This window comes from Chiloscyllium plagiosum, unplaced genomic scaffold (assembly GCF_037043375.1).
Source record: "Chiloscyllium plagiosum isolate Xiang-an unplaced genomic scaffold, Cpla_swu_hap1 HiC_scaffold_35, whole genome shotgun sequence".
NCBI lineage: Eukaryota > Metazoa > Chordata > Chondrichthyes > Orectolobiformes > Hemiscylliidae > Chiloscyllium > Chiloscyllium plagiosum.
This window is the reverse complement of record NW_028270173.1, coordinates 61,913,670-61,934,235: the sequence shown is the minus strand read 5'-3', so window position 1 is coordinate 61,934,235 and position 20,566 is coordinate 61,913,670. Positions and strand designations below refer to the sequence as shown.

The window sequence follows — 20,566 nt, the reverse complement described above, 5'->3', positions numbered from 1 at the left end:
TGAACTTCCATTATGTCCATTGTGATTATGAGAAGCATTAGATATTTTGATGTACAGGAAATAACAAGTCAGGGTCCAAAGACAAATGTGAAAAAATGAATCAAAGAAGAAACTATTTGTCACAGCAGCAATTAATTAAAAAGTAATCAAATACCCGGAATGCAGCAGACTAACATGAAACATAAACCTCTTTATTGTCCAATACTTCCATGTTTGTTTAAGTAAACGCCAAATGATTTATTGTTAAATGTTTCCTGTCTCATTGATGACGTATGTTTTCGAAATAATGTTTTGTTTCAAGACTGTCACGAACCAACATCTCACATTATAATCAAGGACACTTAAAAACTCTGCAGTGAAGTGGAAAGAAAGCTTTCAAGACCATAAATGTGCTCGACACTTCAGTTTCAAAAATAAAAACTAAATGAAGCAGACAAGCATAAAAATAACTGAGCAGTACAATGAAAAAATGAAATCAGAAACCAAGGTCGACATAGCAACTAAAAAAGGGAAAATTGGATCCATGGAAGTTAAACGCAGTGGAGCTGTACTAAACTTGAGCTGGACACTAGCTAGCCTGTATTTAGAGCATTGAGCACTATTCTGGTATCAAACCTATAAAGCTGCATCGACTTGCTGAAGAGAATAACTCTGTAAGCTGAGATACTACCATATACAATTATAAGTACTTTGGAGACAGTAGAGATGGAAAATTCACTTCTACCCCATATAGTGAGCAGAAAGAAAATGCATTCAATAATAAATCATATAGCAAATAAGATGAAAGTGAATCATTTTGGGACTGCTTTAGCTATGGAATACTGTCGAACAAAAATAGTTGAGCGATTATAATGTTAAATATGAATCTCACCGAGGTCATGAGAAAAAAGAGAAGAACACTGGAAGGCTGGGCTAAATGAGATAGAATGGACCGAGTACAAAAGATAAATACCAAAAGAGACTGACTGTGCTCAATTACCAGTCTGTGTTCAGTGTGTTGTACGTTACACATTGTTTCAGCTGTCAGTTCAGCACCTTGCCTACCTATTGATGAGGATGTTGCTATAGAAATTGCAAATGGATTGCTGCAAAATGCCAAAAGGATTTCTGCAAAGAAAAGCAAGCTAGCTCTTTACAGTATATCTTAGGATACAGTAAATCGGTCATCGTTCGAGTAAATAAATGCGACAAGTATTAACCTAAATTATTGTGCTTTTTTTCAAAATGTGATTGTCGCATTTCCACTTCATCCTTGGAGTAATTCCGTTGATTAAAGTCAAAGGTGATTTCTATAATGATATCCTGGTAATACTTGGAACTGCAACTGGGTTGCACTCAGTTGTTTTTTTATGAATAATTAATTTAATAATTGAGATCACCAAATATTTGACCAGGCTTTTGAATGGCTCTCTCAACTTGGATTGTGTCACTCCATACAAGTATTTGTGCAGCAACTTTAATTCTCCAATATAAATCCCACTTATCTTAAGATATATAAAGCATCACTGCCATGCTGCTGATCAGTTTCTGAAAGTTTATAAGAAATCAATTAAATACACCAGTCAGAGAAGGATTAAACTGCCAGATATAAAGAGAAAAATCAAAGACTTCTTCCTACTCACCATCTCTGGGTCACTAGGATATGTTGTCTTGCCCTGGTCCCTCAATCCCTTGCAGTCTGGACTCTCATGAGAATGTACATCACTATCAGAGCATTGAGTGACACAATTAAAGTTAATTAAAGCACTTAAAACTTTGTCAAAACAATCAACAACCAATGATGCCCATCTGATTTTATATTGCTAGTTTGCTTACCCTTGTATTTAATTTTCTTGTACCTTCTTTTTTGTATGTAATTCTGTACTGGTTTGTAACATCTTACCAGTCCTCTGGCTTGCCTCTCATCTTCACCACATCGTATGCTTTTTCTTTAGATTTGCTGCTGCCTTGACGTCCCTTATCAGTAACGGTTGCATCTAAGTATGTTTTGTCTTCTTTGGAAAGCATGTCTGCTATTTCTCCAGAATGACTCCCAGTATTCCTGCCATTGCTTCTCCACCACCATCTGTCCCAGGCTAAATTTCCAATCAATGCTGAGCTGCTGCTCCCTCAAGCCTTTGTAGTTGTCTTTACTCAATTGCAATACTGTTACATCTAATTCCAGCTTGTCTCTCTCTCAATCTACAGAATGAATTCTATGTTTATGGTCTCTGGTCCCTAGTGTCCCTTCACTTTAAACTTCCAAATCAATTCTATCCCATTACACATCACCAAATAGAGAATTCTCTGTTCCATAATGGAGTCTATTACAAGCTGCTCCGAACAAAAAAAATCTCGTAGATCTTCCAGGACCATCTTCCCATGAGAGATGCTACAAACCTGATTTTACCAGTCCAACTGCATATTAAAGGCCTCATGAATATCACAATAGTTCCTTTCTGCCTGTCTTCTCTTTGTCTTGAATTACTTTCTGTCCCACATTTTGATTATTGCTAGGGGGCTTGAAGATAACTCCCATCAGTTTTTTTTCTACTTTGCAGTTCCGCAACTCTACCCACACGTCTGATGACCTCAAACTCTGTCATGTTTTGTTATTGATTTAATTTAATTTCTTTTGAACAAGGTGATACAGCCCTCTCTCCATCTGTTCTCTCAAAAGTACGTAATCCTTGGATATTTAGTTCCCAGCACTGATTCCATTTTGGACATGTCCCTGTGTTGCTCACAACATTATTCCCATCAATTTTAATCTGTGCAAGAGGTTCATTTACCTTGTTTCATACAGAGCCTGCTTTTAAGCACAGCATCCTCAAGACTGCATTGACCACTCCCTTCTCATGTCGTTCCCTTATTTGTTGTCTCTGAAGTTTGGGTCTTGACCATTTCAATACTCTGTGCTCTATTATTTGCCCTGGGAACTTTAATAAAATCTCCTGAGCCTCCCTCGCACCATTAAAACAGTTTAAAGTCCTTCTGACCAACCTACTTGTCCTTTCTACTTGGATCCTGGTCTCAAAACTGTTCACAAGGAGACCATCCAGATGGTACAATTCCTCTATGTCCCAATACTGATGTCACTGCACCAGGAAATTAATGTCCTTTTTCCCAGATCACTCCTTTTGCCACGTGTTTTCTTTCTTTATCTTCCTATCTCTCACCAATGTCCATGTGGTAAAGTCCAGAGATCACGACGTTTGAGGTCTGGTTTTCTAATTTTATTCCTAATTCCTGGTATTGCCCAATACGAGCCTCTTTCCTTCATTACATTTGTTATTGGTGCCAACATGGAGCACAAAAACTGGACCCTCCCTCTTCTGCTCCAACATCTTTTCAAGCCGATTCTCGATGACCTACAACTTGACAACAGGCAGGCAAGCAACAAACAATATGAGACTCTCAATCCTGCTCACAAATCTCTCTTGAATCTACACCCCTCTCCCGCTTTTATAGAATGCCCTACCACCATATTTTTCTTCGCACTTCCCCAATTAAATGGCTTCCTTGTCAACGTTGCAGTGGTTAGTTTGATCATCTACCCCGAAGACATTTTACTTATCCATATGTGAGCAAATACCTCACACCACTTGGCAAGGTTAAGAGCAGAGATTCCTCCAGTGTTGCATTGAGGATCGCTCCACCTTCCTCACTGGTTGTCACACACCCCTGGCCAATAGCCAAATTTGAAATATTTATGTGGCAAGTTGTGATGCCTGGATCAGAGCATCAAGGTAAGTCTCTGTCTTCTGGATGTGACGCACTGTCAGAATATTGGATTCCAGTTTATCAAAGTGAAGATCTGGAACTTGTCGCATGCTCAGGTGAATGAGTGGTTCATTGAGGTCTGGGTTAAAATAATTCAAGCTTGGTTAAACTTGGAATTCAACAACAAAGGAGCCGAAGTTCAGTCATTGTGCATATTCAAGATGCAGTTGAATAAATAAATAAACAAGGGAGATTGGGAAAGGCAGAAAAGTGGCAAAACAACTTCCTATCATTGCTGGATAACAACACTTTCAACAAGCTTTGAGTCTCTTGCCTACTTTTTTTTAACCCACTTATATTCCGAAAGAAAAAGTAAAACGCTTTTCTCTCTTGTTTGCATTCTCCACCTTATGCGTGAATGAATATGTGTGATTCTCTTCCTTTCCTCCCCTCCCCATCAGCCTTCCGCTTGAAAATTCCCTCTGGGCGACCCTGCATCCTTCACTCCCAACTTCTTACGACAGCCCCATGGCATGTTCCCCTGCAACTGCAGAGGTTTTAATGCCTACCCATTACTTCCTCCCTCTTCAGTGTCCAAATGCCCAAAATCACCTTCCAGGTGAAGCAGCGTTTTACCTGCACTTCACTCAATCTAGCCAACTGCATTCGTGGTCACAATGTGGTCTCCTTGACGTGAGGGAAATAAACACTTTTGTTCTGTCAGGAAAAAAGGCCTGGAGCTTCCTGTTCCTGCCACTTCAACACACCAACATGTCCCCTGGCCAACCTTGCTGTATCAGGCTTGCTGCAGTGCTCCAGCCCAACTCAGTAAAAACGGAAGTACTGCACCTCATTTTCCACTTGGGAACACTATAGCCTACTAGACTCAATATTGAGTTCAATAATTTCAGGGTTTGAGGCACCTTCTCCCATGTCCTTACCCCAATCCTCACACACCAGGCCTTGTTGTCACATGGTCTACTATTACACAAAACCCATTGTTAGCTGACAATTGTCCCCATCAGTGGCCATTCATTCTCCCTGACTGATCGTCATCTTCTCCTTTTCCTATGGTCCTTCTCTGTCTTTGGGCTCTATCTCTACCTATTGTTTGGTCTGTACACACTTTGCCCACTCTATCTTCTGCATTAAAAACAGGTTCCTTCGCTCCCATCTATTCTGAGGTAGGGTCAATGTGCCCAAAACATTAACTCCGATTTCTCCCCACAGCTGCTTCCCAATCTGTTGAGCTTGCCAAGAATGTTCTGCTTTAGACTCAACCCCAGCTTGTCCACCAGTTCCAAAAGCTTTGCCGTACTCACCTCTGTCAACCACTGCAAATAACTTCTTCCACAACCAAGACACTTCTGGCCTCAGAAGAAGCCAGCTTTAGACAAAGTTTACCCCACTTAAATCAACCAAATACAATACCCAAAAAGGGAACACCAACATTCATTCCTTGGTGCCCTTGAGTTCAATACACCTAAACACAAACTGGAATTGGAGACTTTGATCCAGGTAAGTTCCCATTTCATTATGGACCAGGGCAAACCCCGTAAAAACATATCAATGAGAGAGCCTAAATCCTTTTTTTTTCTTATTTACAGGTATTTGTACGGGACAGCATTCCAGATGTGATTTAATTGGACAAACTACTTGGTTTTAAGCAAAACACACTTTATTCTTTCACCATAGTCAAAATACAAACAAAAGAAGGCATCACTTTAACTCTGTCAAAATATTTGACAACATATTATTTAACTGCTATTTATCAACTGTTTCAATATAGCAGTACTCATAACACATACTTGCAAAGGAAAATTCAGCAAAATAGATTTCCCTCACTTTCCATCTCATCCAGTCCAGGAGAAGAAACACCAACCGAAAGAATCTCACAGCAGAGAGAGAAATCAAGCTTTTTCAGCAACACAAAGGGAGCTGTATCGGGCAGTTTCAACTCCAAAGATCCAACTTCTACAGTTGAGCCGCAAACGTAAAACCCAGGGTCTGTGTGAGCTTGACTCCACTCAATCCTGCTTTTTCTGTCTAATTTAGTAAAAGAAAGACCAAAGCTACTTACTCTGTTTCCCATAGGGCAGATACCTCAGCATCAGGTTTTAGAGATGCCTCTTCAAAATAAACAGAACATACTAAACCAGTCTAGCTTTCCAAGTTTATATTTTTATGTTATGATGCATCCACTACATGTAGACAGACCGATGAAGGGAGAGGCCATTTTGGATTTAGTGCTCAGCAATGAGCCAGGACAGGTGTCAGACCTCGCAGTGGGAGAGCATTTGGTGACAGTGATCACAACTGCCTCACATTTAGCATATCCTTGGAGAGTGAAAGGAGCAGTTACTAAGGGAAGATATTTCACTGGGGAAAAGGAAATTATGACGCTATCAGACAGGAGTTGGGAAGTACAGACTGGGAGCAATTGTTCCACAGAAAGGGCACAACAGACATGTGGAGACTGTTTAAGGAGCAGTTGTTGTGAGTGATGCACAAATCTGTTCCTCTGAGACAGGTAAGAAAGGGTAAGATTAAGGAACCTTGGATGACGAGAACAGAGGAAATTCTCGTCAAAAGGAAGAGGCAGCTTACTAAGGTGGAGGACGCAAGGATCTAGCACAGATTTTTAGGATTATAGGCTTGCTAGAAATGAGCTCAGAAATGGACGGAGGAGTGCCAGGAGGGGGCACGAAAATGGCTTGGCAGATAGGATTAGGGAGAACCCAAAGGCGCTTTACTCATATGTGAGGAATAAGAGAATGCTCAGGGAAAAAGTAGTGCCGATCAGGGACAGTGGAGGGAATTTGTGCATGGAGTCTGAGCAGATACGGGAAGCCCTAAATGAGCTTTTTTATGGTTTTCACCAAGGAAAGGGAACTTGTTGCAAATGAAAACTTGGAGGAGCTGAGATACAGTCTTGAATAGATCAAGATTGATGAAGTTGATGTGCTAGAAATTTTGGAAAACATTAAGCTTGATAAGTCCCCAGGGCCAGACCAGATTTATCCTAGGCTGCTCTGGGAAGCGAGAAAGGAGGTTGCTAAGCAACTGGCGAGGATATTTGCCTCCTCACTCTCCACGGGAGTCGTACTGGAGGATTGGAAGGAGGCGAATGTTGTTCCTCTTTTCAAGAAGGGTAATAGGGAAATCCCTGGCAATTACAGACCAATCAATCTTATGTCTGTGGTCAGCAAAGTTGTGGAAAGAATTCTGAGGGATAGGATTTATGACTATTTGGCAAAGCATAGTGTGATTAAAGGCAGTCAGCATGGCTTTGTGAGGGGCAGATCATGTCTCACAAATCTTATTGAGTTCTCTGAGGAGGTGTCAAGACAGGTCGACGACGGTACAGCAGTGGATGTGGTGTATATGGATTTCAGCAAAGCATTTGATAGGGTTCCCCATGGTAGGATCATTCATAAAGTCAGGAAGTATGGGATACAGGGAGATTTGGCTATCTGGATTCAGAATTGGCTGGCTGACAGAAGGCAGAGAGAGGTTGTAGATGGAAAGTATTCCGCCTGGAGGACAGTGTTGAGTGGGGTCCCGCAGGGCTCTGTTCTTGGGCCTCTGTTCTTTGTAGTTTTTATAAATGATTTGGATGAGGAGGTTGAGGGGTGGGTTAGTAAATTTGCAGATGACACAAAGGTTGGAGGTATTGTCGATACTATAGCGGGCTACTGCAAGCTGCAGCATGACATAGACAGGATGTAGAGCTGGGCTGAGAAATGGCAGATGGAGTTCAACCTGGATAAATGCGAAGTGATGCATTTTGGAAGGTCAAACTTGAATGCTGAATATAGGATTAAAGACAGGATTCTTGGCGGAGTGGAGCAACTGAGGGATCTGGGTGTGCAAGTACATAGATCCCTCAAAGTTGCCACCCAAGTGGATAGGGTTATTAAGAAAGCATATGGTGTTTTGGCTTTCATTAACAGAGGTACCTCATTTAAGAGCCGCGAGGTTTTGCTGCAGTCCCTGGTGAGACCACACTTGGAATATTGTGTCCAGTTCTGGTCGCCCTACTATAGGAAAGATACAGAGGCTTTGGAGAGGGTGCAAAGAAGGTTTACCAGGATGCTGCCTGGACTGGAGGGCTTGCCGTATGAAGAAAGGTTGAATAAGCTCGGACTTTTCTCTCTGGAGAGAAGGAGGAAGAGAGGAGACCCGATCCAGGTGTACAAAATAATGAGAGGAATAGATAGAGTCAATAGCCAGAGACTTTTCCCCAGGGCAGGATTGACTGGTATGAGAAGTCATAGTTTGAAGATATTACAAGGAAGGTATAAAGGAGATATCAGAGATAGGTTCTTTATGCAGAGAATTGTGAATGCATGGAATGCATTGCCAGTTGAGGTGGTGGAAGCGAAGTTATTGGGGACATTTAAGCGACTGCTGGACATGCACATGGATAGCAGTGAGTTGAGGGGTGCGTAGGTTAAGTTACTGTATTTTACATTAGGATTAAATCTTGGCACAATATCGTGGGCCTAAGGGCCTGTTCTGTGCTGTACTTTCCCATGTTCTATGTTCTATGTACATGCCTGCTCGACCAATCAACATGATCAAGGCTGATCTTGGGTTGTCAATTGTTTCATTGGGTCTGAAAACAGAGGATGTTTGCACAGTTCGTAATTACGGATATTGGTTTAATAGCTGTTGAATATACAAACAATACCGTGACTGTATCACTGCTGTGACCTCCTGTGAACTAGTTTGATATCCAGACCTCCAACCTGGAAATACTGATGAATTTTAAATGCTACGTATGTCGTGAAATATTTTCATTCAGAATAAAAAACAAATATGCAACAGACAATGGTTTTATACCAAACGGCTCTTTGGAAGGGGATAGATAGAGAACCAAATGGTTTTAATAAGGGTTGTTTTCAGAAAACAGTGTATACTTACAGCAACATCAACTATCAGATCAATTTTCCGTGTAATCCTGCATTTCACGTTAATCCAAAAAATTCATGCATGCCTGTTTACTTGGAATTTAACAGAGATACATTGTAGTCTGTTCCATTTCTGAGACTGATACAGTTGCAAACCATGCTGCTGGCAAAGCTTTATTGATGGGGCATTATTATTCCACCTTGAAATGGTGCATTTGCCTTAACACTACGAATATGAATTCAAAGTCATTTCAATCTTTATGTTAAACCATTCATTTATCTGCATTGTCCTGAATCTTTTCACCGTATACATGCTTGCACAGATGTCAGTGAACATCAAGACTCTTGGATTTCTGCCTCATTTTCTCACACAGTATTCAACAGTCTTAAAGCAAAATCTTTCAACTTGGTTCCTGGCATATTGTTGACATAACCTCCCATTTACTGTGAACATACATTGCACCTCCTTGAATTTCCACTGTGTCGGTCCATTGATAGAGGTTTTTATGCATAAACAGAACTTCTTTGATAATGTATCAGGTCAATACAATGCTTCTCAATGTAAAAGTGTTCATATATGAAATTTATGGTGAGACAGGAAGTGCTTGATTACGAAAAATGAAATTGGAGCGTCTGGCAAAAAGTGAAGAACTGGTGGTAGGTGTACTGAAAGAACTTTCAGCTCCAGGAACACAATTTGTGCTCGTTAATGATAGGGTTGGGTCACAGGTCAAAGTTCTGCCTATTGTGGTTTAAAAACCAATAAAAAAATCAGGCAACTGTGGTGCAACAGGAAGTATATCCTGGGATTTTTCCTGATGGTGTGATAACAGGGTAACAAAGTCATGGGTTGAAACAGGAGGAGAAATCAAAGAATACACTGAAGGGAATTGAAATAGAACTATCAGTGAGCATGATTGATTGAATGGTTGAGAACAAACAAGAACAGGTGGAGGACTAAGTGGATATTTGTCGTTCAAAGAAGTTAATTGGGTTACAACAGAAAGATAACAAACTGAAGCAATTGTATCAAATAGAGTACACAAAAGAAAAATGTGTGTATTTCCAAATGTTACTACCTTAAAAATTATGTCTTGTTGAGGAAATGGGGACATATTCAGGTAGAGGAGAAATGCGCAGACGTTCAACAAGTTGTATTACCAGTGAGTTGCAGAAAGGAAGTGTTGCTCATTGCACATGAATTATCAGTATTTAGGAATAGGAAAAAATTGAAGCCAAAATAGAAAAATATTTTTACTGGCTTGAACTGCAGAAGGCCAGACATGCCATACATGTCAGATAATTTAAAAATCTGTGATCAGTGATAAAACCAACCCATTCCTGCATTTGAGGGAAATTTTGACAAGAGTCTTAATTTCGTAAGATCCCGACATAAAACAAAAAGTTGGGATCTGTATTTATTGACAATAGTGAATGCGTCCACTATATTTCCAGAGTTCATTCCATTCTGCAATTTCACAGCTGAAAGGAATGTAGAAGCTTTACTCAATTTTTTCATCAAATACAGGCTACTTACAGGAATACAATCAGATCACTCTTACCTTTCCTGGAATTAACCCTCTATGTGACTGTATCTGAGATTTCCCCCCACTTCCTCAGATACAGTCACATAGATGGGTTAACTCCAGGAAAGGTAAGAGAGGTAGGCACCTAGTGCAGGAGTCTTTTGTGGATATACCCATTTCAAACAGGTATGCTGTTTTGGAAAATATAGGGGGTGATGGATTCTCAGGGTAACGTAGCATGAACAGCCAAGTTTTTGGTATTATTGAGAATGGCTCTAATGCAACAAGGGGTACATCGGGTTCCAAGAGATCAATTGTGTTAGGGGATTCTGTAGTCAGAGGTACAGACAGGTGTTTCTGTGGCCAGCAGCGAAAAAGCAGAATGGTGTGTTCCTGGTTCCCTGGAGCCAGGATCACGGATGTCTTGGAGAGGGTGCGGAATGTTCTCATGGGGGAGAGGGGCCAGCAAGGGGTCATTGTCCACATTGGAACCAACAACATAGGAAGGGAAAAGGTTGAGATTCTGAAGGGAGATTACAGAGAGTTAAGCAGAAATTTAAAAAGGAGGTCCTTGAGAGTCGTAATATCTGAATTACTCCCAGTGCTATGAGCTAGTGAGGGCAGGAATAGGAGGATAGAGCATGGCTGAGGAGCTGTTGTCTGGGAGAAGGATTCACATTTTTGGATCATTGGAATCTCTTTTGGGGTAGAAGTGACCTGTATAAGAAGGATGGATTGCACCTAAATTGGAAAGGGACTAATATACTGGCCGGGAAATTTGCTAGAGCTGCTCGGGAGGATTTAAACTAGTAAGGGCCCAGGGAGATAATGAGGAAAGAGTTCAATCTGAGACTGGTACAGTTGAGAACAAAAGCAAGTCAAACAGTCAGGGCAAGCAGGGACAAGGTAGGACAAATAAATTAAACTGCATTTATTTCAATGCAAAGGGCCTAACAGGGAAGGCAGAGAACTCAGGGCATGGTTAGGAACATGGGACTGGGATATCATAGCAATTATGGAAACATGGCTCAGGGGTGGGCAGGGCTGGCAGCTTAATGTTCCAGGGTACAAATGCTACAGGGAGGCAAGAAAGGGAGGCAAGAGAGGAGGGGGAGTGGCATTTTTGATAAGGGATAACATTACAGCTGTGCTGAAGGAGGAAATTCCCGGAAATACATCCAGGGAAGTTATTTGGGTGGAACTGAGAAATAAGAAAGGGATGATCACCTTATTGGGATTGTATTATAGAGCCCCTAATAGTCAGAGGGAAATTGAGAAACAAACTTGTAAGGATGTCTCAGCAATTTGTAAGAATAATAGAGTGATTATGGTAGGGGATTTTAACTTTCCAAACATAGACTGGGACTACCATAGTGTTGAAAATGTGTTGCTGGAAAAGCGCAGCAGGTCAGGCAGCATCCAGGGAACAGGAGAATCGACGTTTCGGGCATAAGCCCTTCTTCAGGAATGATTCCTGAAGAAGGGCTTATGCCTGAAACGTCAATTCTCCTGTTCCCTGGATGCTGCCTGACCTGCTGCGCTTTTCCAGCAACACATTTTCAGCTCTGATCTCCAGCATCTGCAGACCTCACTTTCTCCACTACCATAGTGTTAAAGGTTGAGATGGAGAGGAATTTGTTAAGTGTGTACAAGACAATTTTTCAGTTTCCTTATGTGGATGTACCTACTAGAGAAGGTGCAAAACTTGACCTACTCTTGGGAAATAAGGCAGGGCAGGTGACTGAGGTGTCAGTGGGGGAGCACTTTGGGGCCAGCTACTATAATTCTGTTTGTTTTAAAATAGTGATGGAAAAGGATAGACCAGATCTAAAAGTTGCAGTCCTAAATTGGCGAAAGGCCAATTTTGACGGTATTAGGCAAGAACTTTTGAAAGCTGATTGGAGGCAGATGTTCGCAGGTAAAGGGATGGCTGGAAAATGGGAAGCCTTCAGAAATGAGATAACGAGAGTCCAGAGACACTCGTTAGGTATAGGAAATGCTGGATGATTAAAGAAATTGAGGGTTTGATTATGAAAAAGAAGGAAGCATGTGTCAGGTATAGACAGGATAGATTGAGTGAATCCTGAGAAGAGTATAAAGAAAGTAGGAGTATACTTAAGAGGGAAATCAGGAGGGCAAAAAGGGGACATGAAATAGCTTTGGCAAACAGAATTAAGGAGAATCCAAAGGGTAACTAGTGAGAGAATAGGGCCCCTCAAAGGCGGCCTTTGTGTGGAGCCACAGAAAATGAGGGAGATATTAAATGAATATTTTGCATCAGTATTTACTGTGGAAAAGGATATGGAAGATATAGACTGTAGGGAAATAGATGGTGACATCTTGCAAAATGTCCAGATTACAGAGGAGAAAGTGCTGGATGTCTTGAAACGGTGAAAAGTGGATAAATCCCCAGGACCTGATCAGGTGTACCCGAGAACTCTGTGGGAAGCTAGAGAAGTGATTGCTGGGCTTCTGAGATATTTGTATCATCGATAGTCACAGGTGAGGTGCCGGAACACTGGAGTTTGGCAAACGTGGTGCCACTGTTTAAGAAGGGCAGTAAAGACAAGCCAGGAAACTATAGACCGGTGAGCCTGACCTCGGTGGTGGGCAAGTTGTTGGAGGGAATCCTGAGGGACAGGATGTAAATGTATTTGGAAAAACAAGGACTGATTCGGGATAGTCAACATGACTTTGTGCGTGGGAAATCATGCCTCACAAACTTGATTGAGTTTTTTGAAGAAGTAACAAAGAAGATTGATAAGGGCAGAGCAGTAGATGTGATCTATATGGACTTCAGAAAGGTGTTCGACAAGGTTCCCCATGGGAAACTGATTAGCAAGCTTGGATCTCACCGAATGCAGGGAGAACTAGCCATTTGGATACAGAACTGGCTCAAAGGTTGAAGACAGAGGGTAGTGGTGGAGGGTTGTTTTTCAGACTGGAGGCTTGTGACCAGTGGAGTGCCACAAGGATCAGTGCTGGGCCCTCTACGTTTTGTCATTTACATAAATGATTTGGATGCGAGCATAAGAGGTACAGTTAGTAAGTTTGCAGATGACACCAAAATTGGAGGTGTGGTGGACAGCGAAGAGGGTTACCTCAGATTACAACAGGATCTGGACCAGATGGGCCAATGGGCTGAGCAGTGGCAGATGGACTTTAATTCAGATTAATGTGAGGTACTGCATTTTGGGAAAGCAAATCTTAGCAGGTCTTTTCCACTTAATGGTAAGGTTCTAGGGAGTGTGCTGAATAAAGAGACCTTGGAGTGCAGGTTCATAGCTCCTTGAAAGTGGAGTCGCAGGTAGATAGGATAGTGAAGAAGGCGTTTGGTATGCTTTCCTTTATCGGTCAGAGTATTGAATACAGGAGTTGGGAGGACATGTTGTGGCTACACAAGACATTGGTCAGGCCACTGTTGGAATATTGCATGCAATTCTGGTCTCCTTCCTATCGGAAAGATATTGTGAAACTTGAAAGGGTTCAGAAAAGATTTACAAGGATGTTGCTAGGGTTGGAGAATTTGAGCTACAGGGAGAGGCTGAACAGGCTGGGACTGTTTTCCCTGCAGCGTCAGAGGCTGAGGGATGAAGTTATAGAGGTTTACAAAATTATGAGGGGCATAGATAGGATAAATAGACAAAGTCTTTTCCCTGGGGTTGGGAGTCCAGAACTAGCGGGCATAGGTTTAGGGTAAGAGGGGAAAGATATAAAAGAGACTTAAGGGGCAACTTTTTCACGCCGAGGGTGGTACGTGCATGGAATGAGCTGCCAGAGGATGTGGTGGAGGCCGGTACAATTGCAACATTTAAGAGGCATTTGGAGGGGTATATGAATAGGGAGGGTTTGGAGGGATATGGGCTAGGTGCTGGCAAGTAGGACTAGATTGGGTTGGGATATCTGGCTGGCATGGACTGGTTGAATCGAAGGGTCTGTTTCCATGTTGTACATCTCTATGAATTTATGACTCCAAATGAGATAACGCGAATCCAGAGAAAGTACATTCCTGTCAGGGTGAAAGGAAAGGCTGGTAGGTACAGGGAATGCTGGATGACTAAAAAAATTGAGGGTTTGGTTAAGAAAAAGAAGGAAGCATATGTCAGGTATAGACAGGATAGATCGAGTAAATCCTTAGAAGAGTACAAAAGAAGTAGGGGCATACTTAAGAGCGAAATCAGGAGGGCAAAAAGGGGACATGAGATTGCTTTGGCAAACAGAATTAAGGAGAATCCAAAGGGTTCTTACAAATATATTAAGGACAAAAGGGTAACTAGGGAGAGAATAGGGCCCCTCAAAGATCAGCAAGTGGAGCCGCAGAAAATGGGGGAGATACTAAATGAGTATTTTGCATCAGTATTTACTGTGGAACAGGGTATGGAAGATCTAGACTGTAGGGAAATAGATGGTGACATCTTGCAAAATGCCCACCTAACGGAGGAGGAAGTGCTGGATGTCTTAAAACAGGTAAAGGTGAATAAATCACCAGGACCTGATCAAGTGTACCCGAGAACTCTGTGGGAAGCTAGAGAAGTGATTGCTGGGCTTCTTGCTGAGATATTTGTGTCATCGATAGTGACAGGTGAGGTGCCGGAAGACTGGAGGGTGTCAAACGTGGTGCCACTGTTTAAGAAAGGTGGTAAGGACAAGGTAGGGAATTATAGACCAGTGAGCCTGACGTCAGTGGTGGGCATGTTTTAGAGGGAATCCTGAGCGACAGGATGTAAATGTATTTGGAAAGGCAAGGACTGATTAGGGATAGTCAGGATCAGTGCTGGATCCTCTACTTTTTGTTATTTACGTAAATGATTTGGAAGCGAGCATAAGAAGTACAGTTAGTAAGTTTGCAGATGACACCAAAATTGGAAGTGTGGTGGACAGTGAAGAGGGTTACCTCAGATTACAACAGGATCTGGACCAGATGGGCCAATGGGCTGAGAAGTGGCAGATGGACTTTAATTCAGATTAATGTGAGGTACTGCATTTTGGGAAAGCAAATCTTAGCAGGACATAGACACTTAATGGTAAGGTCCTAAGGAGTGGTGCTGAATAAAGAGACCTTGGAGTGCAGGTTCATAGCTCCTTGAAAGTGGAGTCACAGGTAGATAGGATAGTGAAGAAGGCGTTCGGTATGCTTTCCTTTATTGGTCAGAATATTGAGTACAGGAGTTGGAAGGTTATGTTGTGGCTGTACAGGACATTGGTTAGGCCACTGTTGGAATATTGCATGCAATTCTGGTCTCCTTCCTACTGGAAAGATGTTGTGAAACTTGAAAGGGTTCATAAAAGATTTACAAAGATGTTGCCAGGATTGGAGGATTTGAGCTATAGGGAGAGGCTGAACAGGCTAGGGCTGTTTTCCCTGGAGCGTCAGAGGCTGAGGGGTGACCTTATAGAGGTTTACCACATTATGAGGGGCATGGATAGGGTAAATATGCAAAGTCTTTTCCCTGGGATTGGTGAGTCCAAAACTAGAGGGCATAGGTTTAGGATGAGAAGGGAAAGATATAAAAGAGACCTAAGGGGCAACTCTTCCACACAGAGGGTGGTATAGGTATGGAATGAGCTTCCAGCCCAAGTGGAGGAGGCTGGTACAATTGCAACTTTTATAAGGCATTTGGATGGGTATATGAATAGGAAGACTTTGGAGGGATAAGGGCCGGGTGCTGGCAGATGGGACTAGATTGTGTTGGGATATCTTGATGGCATGGACAGGTTGGACCGAAGGGTCTGTTTCCATGCTCTACATCTCTATGACTCTATGAGATCAAGGGTCAAATTCTAAGTCAAAATTACTCAGGGAGCTTATGGGCATTTTAGGAATGAAACAATTCCAATCCACTGTATATCATCCAGAATTGCAGAGAGGGTGAGAATGGTGCCAGCAAACTTGAAAGACCATGTTGAGGGCTTACAGTTGAGGACTATCCAGACTGTTGGGATCAAGGAATTCCATTTGTACTTTTTTGCAATTAGGGATGCACTGAATTAATTCACAAAATTCATTCCATTTGAATTAGATTTTGGGCATGAGGTGGGAGGACCACTAAAATTCATTAAAAGGAAATCAGTAAGTCAGGCTTCGAAGACCAAATTTTGAACTATCTGTCAAATTTTAGGGAACGATTAGATAGAGTGGAGGAGTTAGCTAGACAGGATTTAAAAGCAGCAGAGTGGATGATGAAATGGGACGCCGACAAGAAATCAAAAATTTGCAATTTTGCAAATGGAAGTGTTACTTCCAGTGATGGGTAAATCTTTAAAAGTAACATTTCATGGACATTATCAAATCGAAAGGAAATTGAATGAGGTGAATTATTTGATAAGGACTCCAGATATAAAGGAATCTCACAGAGCGCATCATATGAATATGCTCAAAAAGTATTTTTATAAGCAAGTAAAACAAAAGGAGAATGTGCTACTTGTTACAACACAGAGTGAAGAACCAAATTCAGAGGATTCTGATTTAGGCATTCCTCAAATTAAATTGGACAATGAGGAAGTTTTTTAAAATTGGGAAAAATTATTGTGTTACCTTCCAGAGGAAAATCAAAATGATGAGAAAAGAGTGTTTACTATTGCATGTGAGATACATGTGAATAAACTGGGAAGACAGAGTCAAAACGTGTAGCGCCGAATAAAGCACTGCAAGTCAGACAGCATCTGAGGAAAAGGGGAGTCGACGTTTTGGGTTGGGCTGTTCATCAGGATTGAAGAGGGGAAAGGAGGCTGAGAGATAAATTGGGGCTTGTGGTGGGGCTGGTTAAAAGGTTGCTGGGATGGTGATAGGTGGATGCAGGAAGGAGGTGATGGTGATAGGGCAGTGGGAAGGGTGCAGCGGATGGGTAGAAAGGAAGCTGGACAGGTAGGTCAGGTTAAGAGGGTGGTGCCAAGTTGGGATGAGATGGGGGTAATGTGGAAACTTGGAAACTGATGAAATCAATATTGAGGCCATGTGGTCATGGACTCTCCAGGTGGAAAATGACGTGTTCTTCCTTCAGCTAACAATGGCTTTGATTTGGTGATGGAAGAGGCCCATGATGGACATGTCCTGAGGGGAATGGCAGACAGAATTGAAGTGTTGTGTACAGGAAGGTGGGGTTAATTGGGTACAGACCAGAGATGTTCCCTGAACAATTCTGCGAATTTGTGCTCAGTCTCTCCGATGTAGAGGATACCACATTGAGAGCAACGCCTGCAGTAAATGAGGTGGGATGGTATGCAGGTGAATCTCTGTCAGTTTTCAAATGATCCTCTGGGTCCTTGGATGGAGGAGTTGGAGGTAGTGTGGGCGCAGGTTTTGTACCTCTTGTAGCAGCAGCAGAAGGTATCCTGTTTAGGGGTTGGGTTGGTGGGGACCGTGGACCTGACGAGGGAGTCGGGGGAGAATGGTCTCTGCAGAATGCAGATAGGGGTGGGGAGAGAAATATATTTTTGATGGTGGGGTCTGATTGTAGGTGGCAAAAATGGCAGAGGATGATGTGCTGTGTCTGGATGTTTGTGGGGTGGAATGCCGGGACTGGGGTGATTTCAATCATTATTGTGGTTGGGGGGAATGGGGTTCGAGGGTGAAGGTGCGCCTCCAAGTACTAATTTACTTATGCATGATTAGATATAGGAAATGCTGCTCATAGACTTAACCCTCTAAAGTTGGCACAGATTCAAAAAGAGATTGAACACATTCTCAAAGGCAACATAAACAAAGTGAGTTGCGGCAACTGGAGCTCACCCATAGTAATGGTGCCAAAACCAAATGGTAACCAATGATTTTCTGTGAATGATAACAAAATCAATGCAGTTATAAAGTCTCATTCATACTCTATTCCATGTTTGGAAGACTGTATCGAGAAGGTCGGACAAGCAACTTGTATTTCTAAGTTGGACTACTCAGAGAATACTGGCAGCTACCTTTACCTGAAACAGCGAAGACAATTTCAACTTTCATGACACCAAATGGACTATCTCAATTTTAAGTGATGCCAAATGGTACGAAAAATGTGCCGGCCACATTTCAAACACTAACCAATGAAGTAATTTCTGGATTACCTAATTGTGTGGTGTATATCGACGACTTGGTAACTTTTAGTCACACATTGAATGAATATTTGCAGCATTTATTGGAAATATTTGATCGACTTTGTGGAGCAGGCTTAGTGGTAAATCTAGCTACGAGTGAATTCGCAAACGCCTGAGTCACGTCCCTTGGCTTTGCTATCAGACATGCACGGATGGCTCACAGAATATAAAAACATACCATAAAAGAAGAGAGTAATACTATGAATCCTGGGATTGAGTGAGTTTTATCGGAAGTTTGTACCAAATTTTAGCAGTGTGCTTGCTCCACTGACTAGCTTACAGAAGAAATGTAGAAAATCTCAGTGGATGGCAAAGTGTCAGAAGCCATTTGACACCCTGAAAGCTGTGTTAGCCACTTGTCCTAGTGTTAGCCACATTAATTCCGCAAAGCCATTCATGTGACTTGGGTGTCAGTGTTGTGCTCTTACAAGAATATGACGATGATAAGATAAAAATACTTTGTCTATTTTTCAAGAAAATTTAATATTCATCAATAGAAATATTCCGTGATTGAGAAGGAGATGTAGATGTTGGCTTTACAATATTTCAACATTTAATGTGTTATATACTCAGCATAAACCTTTAAAGTTTTTGGAGAAATTTAAGGACAAAACTGTTAGACTGTTGAGATGGAGCTTATGATCACAGCCATTCAATTTCAAAATGATACATGTGGCAGGATGAGAAAACATAATTGCTGATGTGTTGTCACGACTTGGATGAAGAAAAATAGAGGCGTTCAAAGGCAGGAGTAAACAGAATGAAATAGAATCTAGTACTGAATGTTTGAAATCTTAAAGTCAACATAGTATCTTGTATTTTAGTGTACTAATAGAGTAAAACTAAGGGTTTTAAAATGAAGTCTTCTTCCTTCTCATAGTGGAGAAACCAGAACTGAATACAGGTATATTATTCCATCTGTGGCCTAACCAATGTTTTCTGAAGTTAGACCAAGACTTTCTTGCTCCTATTTTCTCTGTCTTGCAAATGACGGCAAGCATACTGTATACATTTTCAATCAACCTCTCTATCTTATCTTTATGCAAGAAAAATAGGAGCGGTGGCTGTAACTTTGTATATTTGAAGCCAGTCACCTTAACTCCAATATATCTCTGCAGGAGTTCTTTAGGGTAGTGCCCGAGGCCCAACTATCTTTAGCTACTTCATCAATGGCCTTCCCTCCATCATAAAGTCAGAAGAAGGAAAAAAATAAGAGATTCCAAATCAAGAGAAGATGGGTGCTGTCTCATACAAGATACAACTATCATGACAGATATTATGATTTATACAACTTATTTTTAATATTTGTAATGCACAGTGGGATGTTTTACAATGTTATTAACAATGAATTAGCACGGCTACGTGGATTATTAGATCAAGCAACCAAAAACTTAGTCGAAGAGCTTGATTTTTTAAAAAATGATCACCTTGACTGAGAGAAACCACTTGGCGGGGGTAGATTAGGTGAGTGGATGGGTAATGTGCAATGTATCTATTGCATGATTTGGAGGTGGCGGTGTTGGGCTGGGGTGAACAAAGTTAAATATCACACAACACCAGGTTATAGCCCATCAGGTTTATTTGGAAGCACTAGTTTTATGAGCGCTAACCCCTCATCTGATGAAGGAGCAGCGCTCCAAACACTAGTCCTTCCAAATAAACGTGTATCTATTGCAGGAAGTCTTTCCTTGGGAGTAATCTAGATTTTTATACAAACTCTCTTGGTCCTCCATATGAGAACTGAGTGATTGGATGGAAGAAGAAAACACAAATGATTTGGATGTGAGCATAACAGGTGTAGTTAGTAAGTCTGCAGACGACACCAAAATTGGAGGTGTGGTGGACAGTGAAGAAGGTTACCTCAGCTTACAATGGGATCTTGATCAGATGGGCCAATGGGCTGAGAAGCGTCAGATGGAGTTTAATTTAAATAAATGTGAGGCGCTGCATTTTGAGAAAGCAAATCTTAGCAGGACTTATATACTTAATGGTAAGGTGCTAGGGAGTGTTGCTGAACAAACAGACCTTGCAGTGCAGGTTTCAAGCTCCTTGAAACTGGAGTCGCAGGTAGCTAGGATAATGAAGGCATTTAGTATGCTTTCCTTTATTGGTCAGAATATTCAGTACACATGTTGGCAGGTCATGTTGCGGCTGTACAGGACATTGGTTAGGCCACTGTTGGAATATTGTGTGCAATTCTGGTCTCCTTCCTATTGGAAAAATGTTGTGAAACTTGAAAGGGTTCAGATAAGATCTACAAGGGTGTTGCCAAAGTTGGAGGATTTGAGCTATAGGGAGAGGTTGAATAGGCTAGGGCTATTTTTCCTGGAGCGTTGGAGGCTGAGGGGT

The 20,566-nt window shown here is 41.7% G+C and overlaps 1 long non-coding RNA gene across 1 annotated transcript in view; it reads right to left on the bottom strand.

Moving 5' to 3' along the window:
• Positions 1–1,625: 1,625 nt before the first annotated feature.
• The window catches only part of LOC148141043 (uncharacterized), a 93,951-nt gene continuing 75,010 nt past the window's right edge, over positions 1,626–20,566 (bottom strand). The window contains exon 3 of the long non-coding RNA XR_015753121.1: positions 1,626–1,704. This is a non-coding gene — a long non-coding RNA (uncharacterized LOC148141043). The remainder of the gene's footprint in view (positions 1,705–20,566) is intronic.